This window comes from Artibeus jamaicensis, unplaced genomic scaffold (genome assembly GCF_021234435.1).
Source record: "Artibeus jamaicensis isolate MK-2021 breed Jamaican fruit bat unplaced genomic scaffold, CSHL_Jam_final contig_548, whole genome shotgun sequence".
In the NCBI taxonomy this organism is placed as follows: domain Eukaryota; kingdom Metazoa; phylum Chordata; class Mammalia; order Chiroptera; family Phyllostomidae; genus Artibeus; species Artibeus jamaicensis.
Window position 1 is genome coordinate 10,591,304 of NW_026521883.1, and position 18,618 is coordinate 10,609,921.

Here is an 18,618-nt window from a genome sequence, read left to right on the forward strand (position 1 = left end):
CACGTCCACACCCTTCCCCGACCTGATACAGACTCAACGCTGCTGGAGAGACACGTACTGGTTGGAAAGCCTGCTCTGAGATGCTCTGCTCCAGCAGGAGTTTTCCCCTCATCCTTTCTTTGAGTTGGATCACCTTTTCTAACATGGCTGCCAAGCCAGTGATGGCTGTCAACAAGTGGCTTCAGTCCTACCCCAGGTGGCCCCTCACAGGTCACTTGAGTGTCACTACAGCATGGCAGCTTGCTTCCCTGAGAGAAAGCACATGGTCATTTTTGTAACAACCCATGGGCTACCCAGTGGGCGGGAGGGACTCCACGTGGGGTGAATGCCTAGAGGCAGATTATTGCAGGCCCTCCTAGAGGCTGGATGCTACACATCTCACCCCAAATTAGGCTTCCTGTGAACCTCAGAAAGTGTCCTTTATATGGAGAAAGAGAGGAGTTCTCTCACTGATCTCTGCATGGTGGGGTGGAGAAAACTGAGGGTTGAACGTCAGTACACCTGAGTGTCAGTCCTGGCTCTGCCCCTGGCCTCCTGAGTGTCCTTGAACAAGTCATGTCCTTGGCTGGAGCTGCAGTTTTCTTAACCACAAATAAGAAAGGCTTTTGGACTTGAGTCCATGTAGGAACAAGGGTCCAGCCCTTACCACTTAACCAGTTCCTTCATCTCTGTGGACTTGGATGTCCTCACCTGTCAAAGTGAAGATCAGGACACCACCTTCCTCTGAAGGTTGATTCGAGGAACAGGTGAGTGAGGCATGTAATATGCCCCACACAGAGAAGGGGCTCAAATGTTAGCTGCCATTGTTAGCAGCAGAAATAGCAACCTCAACTCTAACTTTGAGACCTTGGCTTCCACAGTCTGCTCTGAGCCCTGAGAGCAGGGGCTTCTGCCCCCTCCCTCCTCCTCCATCTGTTCAGATTCCTCCTGCTCCCCTCTGAGGCTGGCTTTGGGCGGCTGTGCTCAGGTCTCTGGGGTAGGCCAGGGGTGTCTGTTTTCCTCCTCAGCATCTGGTGGTCAAGGCACTTGCACACCTGTTAGAGCTGGCTGACCTTAGAAACTAAGCTTGGAGTTGGGGTCAGTGCTTGGGACAACTGTGACGTATGTGATCACAGGGTCGCAGAGATGGAATGGACCTCAGACCTCACTCATCTGGTTCCTGATCTGTCCACCCCTCCGGCCTGCGGGGCCACCCTCCCTCCCCATGAGCTCTGCTGGAGCCCTTGTCTGAAGACCCACCAGCCACCACTTGAGGTCCAAGGAAGCAGCCTTTAAAGGACGGCCAGCTGAGGCTGGCCTGCCCGACCAGCACACTCTGTAGCAAAGCCACAGTGTGTGAAGCCTTCAGCACCCAGTCCTTTCCCACTGCTAGGGACCACGAGGTTGCAACCCATCCTTTCCATCCACATTCTCCTCAGTGTCGGCCAGGAGCCCAGGCCTCTTCCTGCACCCAGGGCTCCCAGACCCTGTCGCCACACCGCTCTGTTCATCGCTCCTTGCTTGCCCCACTCTCCCCATTGCCGTTCCCACCTCTTCATCTTGTAAAGGCCTCTTCTCCTTTAGACTCACGCTGGCCAGCCCCTGCTGCACCCCTTATGTTCTCCCGGGCCTCTTGGGCAAGCCTCTTACTCACTGACCACCTTGGCTCCTGGGCTTCTGGAAATCCTTCCCACCTCAACTCCCTTATCATTCCTGGGCCCCTCGTCATTCACATGGATAACTTTTCCAGGGTCCCCTTGACTTCATTGCTAAGCACACTTTCGGGCTTCAGCTACCCACTCCCTTCCCATCACCCAAAGGGCGTAGCCTCCCGAGTCCCAAACCCCAGCATCGCACCCTCTGGCCATCAGCTCTTGTGTTAGTGGAGCTTCCAAAGATACATGATTTCGTTTGAACATTTTGGTGGTCACATAAGCTGGAGGGCAGGCAGCAGGTCTGGAATTCATACTTCAGTCTCACTGATGAACTGCTACGGCTCAAGCAGGCTAAATGGCTTTTTCTAAGTGGTTTGTCTGAAGCTGAGCCTCATACCCATGTCTCTCGGCCCCAAGTCCACCTCTCCTCTCAAAGGCAGCCCTTCTGGAGTGAGTTGGGATGGGGATACCGCGTGATGGGGGTGTGATTGGGGGCAGGGCACCCAGCAGAGGGGGGAGTGTTCCCTAGCAATAGCAGGGACAGGAAAGGAGGGGGGTCCAGAAGGAGTGGGACTGCGGTATTCTTCCCAGGCTCTGTAAAGGCTGAGAAATCCCCCCAGAGGCCTTTTTGCAGAGGCGCCCTGGCTGCGAAATACAAAACCAGATGCCGCTGGTAAAGCACACCGTCTGAAACAGAATTCCTCCAGTGTCCCAGCCTTCTGCAAATCTCATTTCTTGCCTTGCTGGAGCTGGGGGGGGGGGGGGCTGTGGGCCCTGAATCACTCTGCACATCAAAGACGCCCCAGGTTTCCCAGCGTAGCTCTCAGAGGCTTTTAACCATCCTCTGACGATAAAAATCGCTTTAAAATAAAAACCAAGACTCAATATTCCTCAGAAAAGGGATTAACGGGATCAGCCGGGGGATGACATCACGCTATTTTTCTTGGCACTTTCCCAGCTCAAGTGTCTGGGTGTGGAGGGAGGATATATATCTTTTTTCTTTTCAACTGCCTTAGCCTCTCCGAGTGTAGGTTTAGAAAACCCAAGGATCTGGAGGGAGCTGGCGTGGCCGGGGCTGACTCTCCAGCGAGGCCAGGGCAGCTGCTGGCTTGGGGCGGTAAGCGCACTGGGTCTGCCAGGGCACAGCAGGGACTGACTGAGATGGGCTTTTTGCAGAGTCATTCTCCTGGGGACACAGGCAACAGGAAAGGAAAGGCTCTGTTTGGTGATCAGGCCTTGAGCTTAGAGAAGGGTACCCTCTGAAGTGGGCAAACATCCTGGCACAGCCAGCAGTGGAGACGGATTGACCTTTAGAACGAGTGCCTGGCCCGTTCACCTGTGCCTGGCCTGTTCACGCACAGACCTCAGGGCCACGGTCACCAGGCAATGCCCAGGATGACAGAGCAGCAGGGGCCTTGGAAAACACCTGTTCCAGTGGTTCCCAAACTTATTTTTTAGTTAAGGAACTGTTGCTTCAAATGAGATCCTAAAGGTACCCCACCGCATACAGGAGACTGGAGTAGCTCTAAGGTTTAGAACCTCTTGGTTGGGCCTCCCCAGCTCCTGAGGCTGCCCTGGAATCTAACAGCAAACACACACACTGAAAATGTCTGATCACTCACTCAGCGAACACGTTTTGAGTGCCTGCTGCATGCCCGACACTGCTCAGGGTGCAGGGGTGCATCAGTGAGCAAACCCGGGCCCAGGCACCCCGCCTTCTCAGGGCTGACACTTTGGTGTGGGAGATAGACATTAATTCCATGATAACACAAATCCATATTAACTCTCTCCTCCCAACATGTAAGAACAAGCTGGTTTGTGAAAGGGACGGATTCTTAGCTGGGTACTCCAGGCGCTGGACTACTAAGGCTTTCCAACCCTGTCCCACAGGACTCACCCATCTAACACTCAGCACCATTCAGAGTCTTGATGCTTTTTACCAGGGGTAACTTGTTTTTCACCCTGGGCTGCCTCATCTTCCCTTTCCCCCTTTCTCCACCGCCCCTGGAAAACCCCATGACAACCTTGTGGGTCTGAAGTCTCCTCAGTTGGAGGTGATCTTGCCAGCTCCCTGTCAACACTTCTTCCAGGTCCCGAGAGGAAGGGAGCATCCGACATTGGTGAAGGAGCAAGGAACCCAGGCAGCATCTTAGTCTGGCTCCGGAGACCTTGGATGACTCACCCAACCACACAGAGGAGCCCATGGACTCACCTTGGACTTGCTTCATCTCCTCAGGCGTCCACAGTTCCTCACCTCAGGGAGCTCTCTGAAGGCCAGGGTGTCCTTCTCCGTCTTCCTCCAGTACCCGGTCCAGTGCCTCGAGCTCATAAAGAGCCAAACACGCCATTCGTTCGTCACCAGCGCGGTTTGTTGGGCGCTCCTGGCCCGGGGTCCCTCACTCGCTCCTTGCGGGATCAGGGCAGTGTCCAGGCCACGGCTCCAAGCTTTCTTCTCATGGGATGACTGAAGGCACTCCTTCTTGGATTTCATTCATTCACACCCCCAGACTTCTCTTGAGCACCTACTGTATACCAGGTCCTGTGATAGGATAGACATCGTCTCTTCCCTTCACGGCGTGTAGGATCTAGGGGAGAAAGCAGACAAGTAAAGCAACCATGACATTACTGTACATTGGGTAGAGTCAGGGATGCCACCCGGACTCGGGGCCCCCTCCCTCCTCCTTTCAGAGAAATGTCCTCTGCTCTACAGGAGTGAGCAGAAGGTCAGGCTATCCCTGTCCTCTCAGGGCCTCCCTAGATTGGGGCTCTGTCTCCTAGAACCCTGGGACCCCACGCTTGAGAGGCTGCTGGCCCCTCCTCTCCGAGGCAGCGAGGGGAGGAGTGCTCCTTCGCTGCCCGCTCTGGTTCGGCTTCCTAAGGCTGCCGGGTCAGGCTGGACAGGCATAAGCTAAGTTCTGTACTGAAGAGGTTATAGCTACTTTGGAATTATAATATAGGAGAGTAAAAGTCAACTTTCTTTCGAATTTGGCTTTTCTCCTGAATCTTAAAGGAAAAGCATTTAAAATAAAGTCTATCATCAACAGGTGTCTTGAAGACATTCTCCCACACCTGGCCCGGTTCACCAAGCCCTGAGCTTCTCCCACACTTCAGCCAAGGCCCAGACCTTCCCATCTTCACCATCTTCTCCTCCCCTGTTGCCCTCACGGCCACTCAGGAACCAAGGAGGGAGACGTTCCAAGTCCTGCAGCCCGTGGTCAGTGATGGATAGGAATCCTTCTCTTTGAATTTCTTCTGGACAGCCCCATCTGTGTGAGCTGGTGTAGGTGTGTCCTAGGATCTAACCGCACTGCTGAATCGTGACTGTGCTCTCGCCCTCCAAACAGCCATTGCTTTGGGGAGATAGTACTGGCAAAGCCACACAGGAGAAAGCCGGCTGTTCAGTGGTGTGCTGAAGCCAGTCCACACTGGCTTGTAACAGGTGACTGATAAATTTTCAGGAACTGCACAAGCCAGTCGTTAAACATAATCATTATTAAATAGTAAGTTATGTAAACACAAAATTAAATACATGGTATTAAAACACATTTAATAAATACCAAAAATCATTACTTCCTAACTGTTTTACCATACTTGCCGTTATTTCTGGTTTTGGATTGTTTACATTTATTACATCTATATACGGTAGAGTAACATGTGTGCTACTTACTACCCATCACTGCCCAACTCTATGTCCAGTGACTTCGCATTGGTAGCTTGAAGTCAGCCACGGTGAGAATATTTGCACCGTGGAAACTGGCAAACGCTACCAGGCAGGGCTCCCGCCCCCATACCCACAGCAGCGGACAAACCCTGCCCAGCCCTGCCCTGGAGGAAGGCCATGGCTCCTCGGCTGGCTCTGCACTCCTCCACCTCCCTCGTCTCATTTTGCAGGGTGGTGCTAGGTCTCTTGTCTACTCTGCCTGGGGTCTGTGGAGCTGACAGACTGTAATGGCAGGTGCCTTAATTACTCAAGGAAAGGCCGAGCCCTATCTTAGGGGACAGGAGAGCTGTAAGAGGTGGATGTCGCCTGTTCTGTGAACGTGGGCTCTCACCCTACCTGGAGGGGTGAAGTTAGGGAAGGTTTTCCTGAGGAAGCGGTGCTTGAACCGAGGCGGGCTTCACATCCCTGGAGGATGAGGGCTTGTGCAACGGGTGGCCGAAGCCAGCGAGTGAACCTGGCACCTCTCTCTAGAGCATTAGTGTACCTAATGGTAATTAAAAACATTATTTAAAAAACAAAACGTACATGAACATATTACACGGAATACAAAATTTGGATGAATTTTTAAATGAAAACAAGCAACTGCAAATAATTTGTCCTACGTGCTCCTCCAGCCTGTGGCCCGGCCCCGGGAGTACCCATCCATTCTTCTTTGGCATTAAAAGTCCTTTGGCAGAAAAATTTGAGCAGCCCTGGGTGAAAGGTCTTTGAGTTATTCATAGCAATGAACTGAACAGAGGCTGGAGAGGACGTGGCTGGGACATCTCGGAAAGCAGAAGTCAGTAGAAAAGAGCAAGAGCTTGGGGCGGCCTCCCTGGGTTTGAACTCCTGTTCTGCCACTGAACGATCTCTGGTAGGTTACTCAACCCCTCTGTGCTGGCTTCCCACAGCTACCAAGTGAGGATGGTAGTAGTACCCATCTAACAGGTCGTTTCAGAGATGAGCTTACACGTGTGTTCGGCACTTGGAGCAGCGTTAGTACTTGTTCTTTCCAATTATTTCAAGCAGAAGGAACAGTGTGAGCAAGGCCCAGAGCCTGGACAGCTGTGCTCAAGAAGGCAGGCTTGTCCTGATTGGTGTGGCTCAGCGGGTTGGGCATCATTCGGCAAATCAAAGCACTGCTGGTTCGATTCCCAGTCAGAGCACAGGCCTGGGTTGTGGGCCAGGTCCTTGGTTGGGGGCACGTGAGAGGCAACCACACATTGATGTTTCTCTCTCACATTGATGTGTCTCTCCCTCTTTTTCTCCCTTGCCCTCTCTCTAGAAATAAATAAATAAAATCTTAAAAATAAAAAAAGGAAAGAAAGCACAGGCTGTGCTACATTGTGAGGGCATGCTACGCACCCCGGGGGAGACGGAAGAGGAGTTGGGGAGCTTTTCCCTTTGCCTCTGCAAGGAGACCTACTGCGCGCCACACCGAAGGCCCCCAGCCATCGCCCCCCGTTCTTTCCTGTGCAGAGCCTGGGGAGGCTCGCAGTCTCCGAGACCCCTTCCGGTGCTCCTGGCCTGCACTCCAGCTCATCGTTTCTCCAACTCCTCTCTCTCCAAACACAGGACATGCACACCCCCACAGTCTAATGATTAAATACATTTTTACATCGCGCACTGGTTACCTCACAAATTAGGCTTTCCATCCCAAACAACAAAGACAATTATATATTTGATTTTAAAAGCTAAGCTGAAGAGATAACCCAGTTTTATGAAATTGCCTTTAAAAGAGAGACATTTTGCTAATTTATGGCAAATTACGGCACAATGCCAAGAACAGAACTCCATGTTCTGTGGAGTCAGAGAGATTTTGTTTCAAATCCTGGCCCACAGATGACCAGAAATTGTTTCCTCTTTAAACTTTAGTTTCCTCCTCTGAAATGGGTTGGTACCAGCCTCAGAGGGTTGTTGTGAAATTCTGATGACATAAGGAGAGTGAAACCTGAGAGGCCGAGATAATTCCCCTTTGCCCCCTGGATCCTGTACAGAGTGAGGAGGTGGGGGGTGGGGTGGGGTGGGGGGGACGGGGCTCCCTCCCTGTGGGCACTGTCAGCAGGCTGGGTCCCTCCACCCCAAGTCACAGCTCCTATCATGCTGCCCTCCCCCCGAAGTTCTGTCCCTACCTCTTACCCCTTCAGCCCAGGGCAGTAATGGTTCTGTGGCATCCACCCTGGGGCACTGTGTTCTGCTGTGTGGTTCTACCCACATTTTTGTAAATAGCTCCTTTATTCAATGCTCCTCAAATTACTTGATTTGAGTGTTTGGCCTGTTTCTTGTGGGACTTGAATGACAAACTAAGCATAGTGTCTGGCCCATAGTAGGTGCTCAACAAATGGAAGCCCTGTTGGAGGAATACCTGGGCGTATTTACCCAACGACACGGCACTGATTCAACGTCTACTTGTCCTATGCAATTTATTAAGGTTATTTTCATTTATTATGAAGCACCTACCAGGGGCCAGTCAGCAAGGTCTCTGGGGATTCACTTCTTTGGTTTCAAGTGGGGGAGGGAGCTTGCTGGCATTTCGTCTCTCACGCCAACCGACAAGCAAACTGACCAGTCTCAAGACGAGCAAGCAGATCTCTTACCGGGACGGAGCAGTAAGTCATTCTCAGGAAAAGGGGTTCCACTCACAGAGTGCTCTCTGGGGAGGGTGCAGCCACAGCAGGTAAGTGGCCTGTCTACATGGGTCCTGCTCTGGCCCAAACCTGGAGGGGAAGTCATTTACCAAAGACCTGGAGGATTCCCTAAAGTGAGGGAAGACCTCTGGGTGGAGGGCAGGGGCCTGGGCCCTGGGCCCTTCCTGGGGGTAGACAGTGATTACCCTCTCAGGACCTGGTTTCCTCCTCTGTAGGCTGAGGAGGTTGGTGGATTCGGGAAGGGTGTTTGATAGCAGCATAAAACGCTGCCCTCACTCGACCCCCAGCCCTCCAAGGGTCTCTGCATTTTTTATTAGCCCGGTGGTCTGATGTGTGTAGAAAGCCATTTTCTCCATTCAGTTTAACTTCTGTTGCCCCTGCTTCTTGCAAGGGCGCCTCTGGGCTTTGTCTGTTTGAGCCGCCGAGATTCCCGCTCCACTTTTACAGCTTTGATCGTAGGCAGGAACAGTCTTAGCTTCTGCTACAGAGCAGTGTCTTCTTTCACTCAACACACTTAAAAAAATAAAAACTTAGACACACACTGGAGCCAGGCCCTAAACAATAATATTTACAGAAACATGGATTTTGGGGGTTTCACAGTTTTTCTACAACAGAAGCAAAGTTTGTTCATTTCTCCCCTGATGTCACCTCCTGTCTTCAGTGGTGCAGGAGCCACAGTTTGGCAAGCAGGGACTCGGAGGTGGAGCCAGCCTTCCGCTTCCTAAGTGATGCATCCTCAGAGGATGCTGGGATTTGTGTGTGTGTGTGTGTGTGTGTGTGTGTGGTGGGGGGTAAAGAGGGTCATATCACTAAAGATCAGGAGCAAAAGTTTAGGGGCTTATATGTTGATATAACTTTTGGAAATCAGTTTGGCAGTAAGTATTAGGAGCCTTATAATGTTTAACCTTATATTTCTGAAAATATTTCCTGAGATAATACCCCAAAAGCAGAAAAACCTTGATTTATTTCATAATTCTATGTGCAATAGGAAACATTTTGGCAGTAGTCTAAGATTTCAATTATTGAGATAAATCAGGGTGTATCCTTCAGAAATATTATGCAACTACTAAAATGATGCTTACTCTATGAAATTAAGTGATAAAGACATACACAAATAATTATTTAATAGGCAGGATGCTCATTACTATATAAAATCAAACATGCATAACAGAAAGACTTGCAAGAGATATTGCTACATGTTAGCAAAGGTTTCGGGAGAGTGTTTTTCCGCTATCTTATCTACCTCTTTATTGTTTCCAAGTCATGGAAATAAAGAACTGACAGTGACCAGAGGGGAGGGGAAGAGGGATAATGTGGGACAGAAGGGGAAGGGTCAAATCAAGGGACATGTATAAAGAACACACAAAGACAATGGGGCAGGGGAGGATTGGATGTGGGGGGTGGGTAGGGCAGGGGAGAGTTGTGGGGGCAAAATGCGGACAACTGTAATTGAACAACAATTTAAAAATTTAAAAAGACAAAAAATTACCCCCCCTGATAAGATTATGTGTGTATCTTTCCTATCCACTCTCCAGACAGAGGTACTGCCCTTGCCATGAAGGCCCCTAGCCCTCCAGTCAGAGCCAGTCTCTGACAAGAAGATGAGTCATAATGAATGGGCCATGTGTGTGAATGTGTGCATGTGAATACGTATGTGTGTGTGAGCATGCGTATACACGTGTGCATGTACCGGCATGTCAAGTGAGTGCCTACTAAGGAACACTGCAGACTGACAGGGAGTCCCCAGGGAACGGAGGCCCGAACACAGTCCCTGGGCCTTGGTCACGGCCTGCACTGCCATTGCCCTGGCAGTGATCGAAAACACACCGTCCTCTAAGAGAAACGCCCAGCCTGACATCTCAGATTACTGCCCCAGGCCAGGGGGAGAGCGTGGAGGGATTCCCCAGGGCTGGGGTGCCTCCTCCTGGATGTCTGCAGGACACCTCCAGCTATGGAGGTTCTCAAGGCCCTGGTCAGCAAGTGCCATGGGAGCCCTGCTCCAGGCCCCAGGGAGCTCAAGAACCAGCACCGAGATGACCAGACTAAGGGGGCAGCATAACCATGACATGTGCCGACGACACATGTGCATATAGTGAAAATGTTATGGGGGCTTTATCCCATTTAATGCCCATGATCACCCTAGGAGAAAGTGTTACAGCTCCCAATTTGTGGCTGAGGAAACAGACTCAGAGAGGTTAAGTAACTTGAGCAAGGTCACACAGCCAGGATTCACACCCGGGTCTGGCTTCCAACACTTCTGTTCTTTCAGCAACGCTGCCCTGACACTCCATGGATGGAATCGAATGCTATTGGCCCCCTCCCCTGTTTTACCAGATCTGTGAACATGTTGGGCAATTGAGGATATGCTAATAAATCAAGCAGTGGTTCCTGGGGAATAAAAACCACAAGTATTGCTTCCTCTTGCTTAAGTCAAGTTCATCTTAGCCTTCTTTAGGCTGCCACCAATGCTCAGCCGTGGAGAGAGCCAGGTTACATGGGAGGTGCCGAGGTGTTGACATGTATGCACGGGAGGTACTGGGGACTCATCAGGCTATACTTTATTAAGCAGTCATGTTGCATTCCTTCATATTAATAATAACAAGTATGATAAGGAGCCCCTCTTCCTCCCTGGCTCTCTCTCACTCATCAAGATTCAGCCTGGGGCACATACATACTTGTGGTTAATTATTAACCCCTAAAAACGGATAGAAATGATGACAGCTATACACACACACTCACACACACACACACACACACACTTCTTAATGCCATAACAATTTGCTGAAAATACTGATTTAATCATATTAACCCGATTGGTAGGTTGAAATAATGATGACAATAATAATAATAAAGAATCGTTCTCAAATTATACTGAGTGGTGTTGCACATCAGCTGCCATGCTTATTAGCAAGGAAAAATTTGCATTTTAAGATTCAGTTCCAGTTAGGCAAATGGCTCCCCAGGAAGATAAATGAGTCATTAATAAGGGTTTTTTGTTGTTGTTTTTTTTTTTTGCCCAGAGGGAAATCCTACTTCTTTCTATAAAACCCAGTGAACACCAATTTCCAGGCAGGATTCAGGCCAAGCATCCAAATTAGCAGACTTCCAGGGGGCAGACTGGAAATGAAATTTGCTGACAATCCTGGGCTCCGACTTAGCATGGCCTCCTTCAGGGTGGCATTGCATTTTAGCGATGGTTTCAGCGAAGGCCATTACCTGGCTCTCTCTGGCAGAGATGGTGGGAGCTTTTGTGGAATGCCTTTGCAAACCAGCATGGCAGGCAGACTACCATGGGGGATGCTCCAGCTAATTAAAGATGCAGGGTAGAGATGGAGGTCCCAACGAAGACTGAGTGCCTGCTCTGTGTGGATCTACGCAGGTGAAGAGGACAAGCACACAGCCTTTACCCTCTAGAGTTTGTAGCTAGTAAAGAAGGGACACGTACACTGGAAATTACTTATACTTAAAGTGCTCTAGAAAAGAGATGTTTTGGGAGCTAAGAGTCAGCTGAGTCAATCGTAAGTGACCATGATAATTTAACTGGGTCTTAAAGTATGAAAAAGAGTTCACCAGATGAGGTAGGAGCAGAGAGGCAGGTTGCGGGTAGGCAGGAGCAGGAGGGCATTCTAGACAGAGGCAACAGCATCAGCAAAAGCAGGGAGGAGTAAAAGGTATTTGAGAAGTAACCTTGCCCAGCACTGCTAGAACTCCTCCTTCTGTCCACTTGCCCTAGTGTGCAGGGCTCTGTCTGCTGTCCTAGCCCCAGTCTTGTGGGATGCCCCGTGCTATGGAGATGTCCGTGGGGCAGTGACCATGTGTATATAGATTTAGTCCTCACCTGAGGATGTGTTTTTGTTGATTGTAGGGAGAGAGGAAGGGAGAGAGAAAAAGAGAGAAACTTAAATTGGTTGCCTTCCGAATGCACCTGGACCAGTGATCAAACCCAAAACCTAGCTATGTGCCTGACCAGGAATTGAAACTGCGATATTTTTGGTGTGTGGGACAATGCTCCAACCCACTGACCCACCCATCCGGGGAGGCAGTGACCATTTTTATGTTGTTCTTTTCTTTATGATATTATGTCATCAGTTATAAAATATGTTATAATTTATGTGCTTATTGTTTCATTTACCCATTAATTATTTAGAAGTATGTTTAGAAATTTTCTTAACACCCATGTTTTGTGTGGAAATATTTTGGCTACTGACTCACCGCTCTGTTGCACTGACATCAGAGAACGTGGCCCGTATATTAACAATTCTTTACTGCCTTTTGATATTTCCTTGGTGGCCTAGAAAATTCCTATAAGCATGTACTTGAAAAGCTATTTCCTTTTTACTTATGAGATGCAAGAGTCCATAAATGATTGTGGTTCAAATTTATATCTTTCACAATTTTTGTGTTTGAATAGTTTCTGAAAGTGATTAAAATCTACCACTATGATTGTGGATTGTCAATATCACTGTTCATTTTTGCTTTATATATTTTAAGGCTATGTTGTAAGATACATACAGGTTCATGATAGTTACATATTTTTGGTAAACTGTTCCCTTTATCAAGACCTTCTTTTTATTGCCAAGTTTCTGTGTTAAGGCCTATTTTCTTTCAAGTTAATATTGCTAATTCAGCTTTCTTTTACTTAATATTTACCTGATATATTTTTTCTAATCTTTCACTTTTAGCCATTTTCTGTTTTTGGTTTTAGAAATGTCTTTCGTGAATAACGTTGAGCTAAATTCTAGTGCCTAGAACCTGGTAGGTGCTCAACAATTATTTCTTGAATGAGTGGATGGAAAAAATGAAATCCAAGCTGATGAGTTTAATTTGCTTAAATTATTGTGATTATTGATATATTTCACTGACTTATTTCCTAATTACTACCTGTTTTGCTGTTCCTTCTCTTTTTTCTGCTTCATTGCCTACTACTGGATTGGTTAAAATACATTTTAAAAATATTTCCTCTTCCACCAGCTCAAAAGTGGTTTGTGTTCTGTTCTTTAGTTGAGTGATGGCCCGATCACTTCCCATCTCTACTTACCAAGAAGAAAATAGAGAAAAAAACTACTTACTGAATAGCTGATGATGAGCACCATGTCTGACATTCAGCATGTCCTTTGATGAGCACAAAGCCCAGTGAATTCGATATGAGTACCCCCACTTTTTAGACAGGAAAACGGAGATTCAGAGAGTTAAGTGACCCGTCCAAGACCCCCCAGCTGGTTGCCAGCAGATGTGGGACTGGAACCCACCCTGAAGGTTACGCACTTTCCATTGCAAGCTACGCTGCTGACTCAGGCCAGCCTCAGGCTGCCGAAGGTCAGTTATCAAACAGTATTTCTTAGTCTCTACAGCTGTGTTCTGATCAGCAGACCTTGTTATCTCCATGGCCCAGTGATAATTCAGAAGTGAAAATAAAAGGAGACAGGCGTGGCTACTAGTTCTGACCTGGAGAAGGTCAAAAGCTGAGAAGTAAAACCCTCCGAAATGAAATCCTCCACAAGCTTAATGACTCTGTCACCTTTTTCCAAAATGACATCTTAGAGTTGACCACTTTCTGTCTTCAGGAATACTTTATCTTTTTCCCAGCAGATAGTTGTCCACAGCCAGAGCCTCTTCAAAACCAGACAAAAAGTCCTGTGGTTCGTGCCACTATCTCTACACACTGTTCCTCAAATATTTGTTCTTTCTTCAAACAGGTTGCTCTGCTCTGATTTCCTTCCTCCAAAAGGAGCCTGAGGACCCAGATTAGTGAGAGGGAGGCAGAGATAAAGAACCACACAGTCACTGCTGTAGGAAGGCAAGGACAAAAGCTTCTGAGGCAGTATTAACATGCAGCGAGCCTTTGATGAGGTCGCCCGCATAGAAGGCAGGTGCAATGAATGAGATTACCCACAACCCCTCTAGCTCCCAGCATTCCTATTGTGGTAAACAATGCCCAGTGGAATGATAATCCTGGTGTTGAGTGCCCCGCTCATTTTGCAGGGGTACAGGTGCATCTTTGTTTGAAAGAGTGGTGTTTCTTTTCAGGATGAGAGTATGAAAGAATGTGACCAAATTCCCGAAATACCATACAGGGTCTGTAGCCATGCCCAGTAATGGCAATAGTGTGGCTGCTTCCAGAGAGAACAGCCAGGGCTAGCTAGCCAGCAGGTCCTCTGGGACTCATCCTCAGTGGAGCCACGTAAGGGATCGCGAAAGGTGTTTTTCAAAGTGTGGACTAGCTGAACCAGAGCCACCTGGGTGTGAGAAGGGGAGCAGGTGTGGTCGTTAAAATGCCAGCTGGGGCTCCACACTAGACTTACCGAGTCAGAATCCAATAGCGGATCCCAGGAATCTACTTTTTCAATAAGTGGCCCAGGTGATTTGGGGGGTGAGTCTAAATTGTTTTTCAGGGGCTCTCTAAAGGTGCCTGAAGATTCCTGCAGGGTAGCCCAGCTGGTGTCAGGAGGCATGTGGAATGTGAGCAGGGGTCCTGAGCCCCAGCTTTCCCTTTGGCTTGCTATGTGACTTTGAGCAAGTCCCTTCACTACCCTGGGTCTCATTTCCTTGTCTGTTATACAGGAGCCTCCGGAGCTTCTTAATGGAGAAACCAGGCCAGAACCGAGGATGTGGTTCTTCATTTTGGACATAAGAGTTTAGAGAGAGAGGACTTCTGAAAGGAGATAATTATAGCTCATTTTTATTATGTGCTTACTGTATGCCAGGCACTGTTGTAGAGATTTGTACATGCAAGCTCATTTTCAACTTCACTACAGCCCTATGAGATGAAGAGCTTTCCTATTCTCATTTTACAGATAAAGAAAGCGAGGTAAAGAAAGGTTACGGTTAAGTAGGCAGTAACGTGGAACCGGGTTCCAAACTCAAACGGTCAGGCTCTAGAGCTCCCTCTTAATTATAAAGATGCATTGTCTCAGCCTTAACTGTCCTGCTGGCAATCAGAAATACCAGATACTTGGTCATCAGGCCATTGTTGCAGTTATTTAAATAGAGGTGACAGGTGGAAGGCCTGAGATGTGTGTAAGGAGCAGGGAGCTGGAGCAACAATGAGTAACTGCTGACTTACCAAACAAAGGTAACACAGCCCTACCCACCTCTACAGACAGCGTGGTAAGTGTGACTCAGATGGAGGGCGTGGGTGGAGGAATCTAGGGCCAGGGAAGAACAAAGGACAAGGTCAGAGCACCCTGCCCCCGTCTCCCCTGCTCTGGGGATAATGGCTCTAACTTACTCTTTCCTTCATAGCGAGCTCAAGGCAGACAAGGCCCTGCTTGTTGTTCCAATGCTCCGAGGACACATTCAGGAAGTTACAAAATGACTAAGAAGTCACACTCCTTTCACCAGAGGTGACTGTTCAATAGATACACCGGGGCCAGATATGGCCTCAGGTGGAGACCGCCAGAGCTGGAGTGGGTCAAGCAAGTCCTGCTGAAAACCCAAATGAGTGCTGCCTCCTGCTCCCGGATGAGAGAGGGGTCGGAGTTTTAGGAAAGTGAGGAGCCTTGCTGGTGACAGAAGCCATCCTATGGCTCTCTTGTTTCTGCTGCTCTCGCTGGGGAAGGAGGGAGGCTCCCTGGCCTGCCCCAGCTCTGCCTCTCGGCTGTGTGAGAAGGGTCCCTAAGCTCCACTTCTGGCCTGGGCCTTTTTCGGGACAACTCCTGGCAGAGGCCCTCCTGGTGTCTCAGACTCAGCTGGTCTCAGACCACATTCAGACTGTTTACTGCTGACCCTCCTGTCTTTTGCTCTTTCGGTCCATGGAACCAATTCACCAAGTCCTTGGGTGTTTCCTTCACCTGGAGGGTGAGGCCCAGACTCCTTGCACAGAACTTGGGGACCTTTGGAAGCCAGACCCACCTACCTTCCCACTTCCACGCCCAGCCTTCTGCATTCCAGCCACACCTGTGTCCTAAACCTTGGTGTTTTTCTTCAACTAGTTTTTCTTTTTTTAAATTAGAATACCTTCTTTTGCACCAGCAGTCTGATCGCACTTTCTCATTCTCCAGGAGCAGGCACGATTCCTTTGAGAAGCCTTTGGAGACTGCAACGCTTCCCCTCCCCAGGAGAGCTCCCCGTCCTCAGCGGCCCCGTGCCCTTTGTGCACGCCGTCAGCACACAGTCTTCACACGGCACTGCTAGGATCCGTTCACGTGTCCTTCCCATTGGACACCAAGCTTTCAGCTTCTCCACAGAGAGAGAGGGACTCCGCATCACACACGCAGAGCTGCTTTCAGTCAGAGAATCACACTTAATTTTGCATGGGTCTCGGTGCCTGGCGAATGCTCAGGAGACGTGGTTGAATCAGTAAACACACAAGTCAATACCTGGGTCAGAATTTCTGGGGAAAATGGGCCTGTAGTTTACAGGGACCTGAGTACAGAGAAGGTCAGACACCTGGAGACACTGGCCAGACTCATGCAGCCCAGGACTCTGAACGTGTGTGATTCTCAGTGGAGTGCCAGGCTTGGGCCACGTATGACCTCTGGGCACCCCCACTAACCCTTCCCCAACCACGTCCTCTCCTGCTGTCCCCAATCCTGCAACAACTCACCCCCTTCCTGTCTGTGAGTCCAGGTCTCTTTCTTTGTTCCAGGCCTTTTGGAAATCCACCAATTGAATGGGATGGGGAGACAATGCGAGTTTCCCAAAGTCCCAGTCAAGCAGCCATCCCCTCCCTGGCTCTTCAGATGAACTGGCAGTCAGGGTTGGTCCCTCTCAGTCCCACTGGGATCACCTGGGCCATTTGTTAAACAGCTCCTGGGCTCCATTTTGGACCTGCAGGCAAACCTCATTGATTGAGCTTCGCTTTGTTGCGCTTCACAGATGTTGCATTTTTTACAAATTGAAGGCAAGATCCTCCACCAGCAAAAAGATTACAACTTACTTTATTATGACACTCACTTTATTGTGGTGGTCTAGACCTGAACCTGCAATAGCTCCAAGGTATGCCTGTAATGAATCAGAATCTTCAGGGCAGGGGCCTGGAATCTGCATTTTTAACGAGAGCTGTCAGTAGTTTGAAAAAACATCAGGTCAGTGAGAGAGACACTATGTTAGTGTTCAGGCACCAAATAAATCAATCAAATAAGCTTTTATGAGCTCATTATGTGAGAGTGCTATGTAGTAATCATCACCTTATAGTGAAAACTTATTTAGCAGTTACTATATACTTGGCACAATTTTAAGCCATTTATATATACTAACTCATTTGTTTTCTAGCAGCTCTACGAGGTACTGTATTTTGCTGTGTATAATGTGCACCCACATTTTGTACGCATCATACACGGGATTATTATACCCATTATTATACTCATGGTATGTAATCACTATACCGATGTATAATGTGAACCCATATTTTTCCCTCAAAAATTTGGGCACAAAGTGTGCATTATACACGGCAAAATACAGTAGTTCCTATTATTACTTTCTCTAAACAGATCAGGAAACCTAGGCACAGAGAAGTGACATTACTTACCCAGCTGGGAAGCAGGGAGCTAGGATTAAAATCGAGGCCGTCCAGCCCTGAGCTTATGCTCTTCATCTCTGATACTCAGAAGTTAGCATAACTGAAGCAGGCACGTGTTGTTGCAGCTGTGGGCGAAGGGAGAAACTGGGAACAGACACTGCGGGGATGTTTGATTTACTCACCTCTTCAGCCGGAGACTGCCGGTCCTCTGCTTCAACAACTCATTCACTTTCAGGGCGTCCCAGGAGAGCAGCCCTGCGGTCGGTGTGCTCTGCCGGTTCTGCAGTTCCAGAAATGAGGCCAAGAAGGATCAATAGTCAGAGTGCAGTGGGGAGAACCAGCACCGTCTGGCTGCTGGCCGGGAAGTCCGCAGCCTAATGCTGTGCATCCACAGCAGGGTTTTCCCTGCGGGTCCCTTCTCACATGGCACCATTGACTTGAGGCTACAGGGACGTACGGCAATAACTCACCGATGGAAATATGTAAATCAGATAACAAACAATAACCAACCAGGAGGATGGCAGCCAAACCTGGCTTCCTTTGTCCCAACACCTCGCCCCCAGTGGCTTCCTTGGGTGGCATTGGGCCAGCTGGACTGCATTGCTCTGGGACCTCCAGTTAATGCCCCTGTCCACCTCCTCTCACATGTCCTAGTAAATCCAGGTGAATTCTAGAGCATGTTCTGGTTGCTACTGGGGGGAAGGAATCACTTTCTCCCTAGCAAAGCATCAAGAACTTGGGGCAGGGAAGGCTGACCTCCACAAAGGCCCATAATACCATGTTACTGGGCAGAGTTTTCAGGGGCTGTAGGCACTGCTGCTCCTTCTCTGGGTCCCTGAGAAACTGCCTGAGTGGGGGTTAGGGGTGAAGGGTGGAGGTGAGGTTGAGGGGTGAGTGAGCTCCCTGGCTTCCCTGACCCCTGCCCTGCGCCAGGCCCCATTCTCCCTTGGGCTGTGCACCTGCGGCCACTCCGGCCACCACAGGAAGCAAGATAGGAGGAGTCTCTCCTGAGAGTTCGGAGGCAGGGAGAGCAGAGGGAGGGTGGTCCCACCAGTGAGAGCTTGCCTACCTCCGAACACTCAGGCCAGTAGATGGCTACTGCTGGGGTGTGACCAGACACAGTCCTTAAAGGCCCTAGGCTCTCTCTGTGCCTCGTCGCCATCAATCCCTGAAGGC

General features: G+C 49.2%; 1 long non-coding RNA gene across 1 annotated transcript; it reads right to left on the reverse strand.

Annotated features, from left to right (window-relative positions):
• Positions 1 to 4,142: 4,142 nt before the first annotated feature.
• LOC128628116 (uncharacterized) lies at positions 4,143 to 13,306 on the reverse strand. The gene is made up of 3 exons (XR_008392445.1): positions 13,052 to 13,306; positions 5,692 to 5,839; positions 4,143 to 4,219 (listed from the first exon to the last, which is right to left on the reverse strand). It is a non-coding gene; the product is annotated as an uncharacterized LOC128628116 (long non-coding RNA).
• Between the last annotated feature and the right edge of the window lie 5,312 nt (positions 13,307 to 18,618).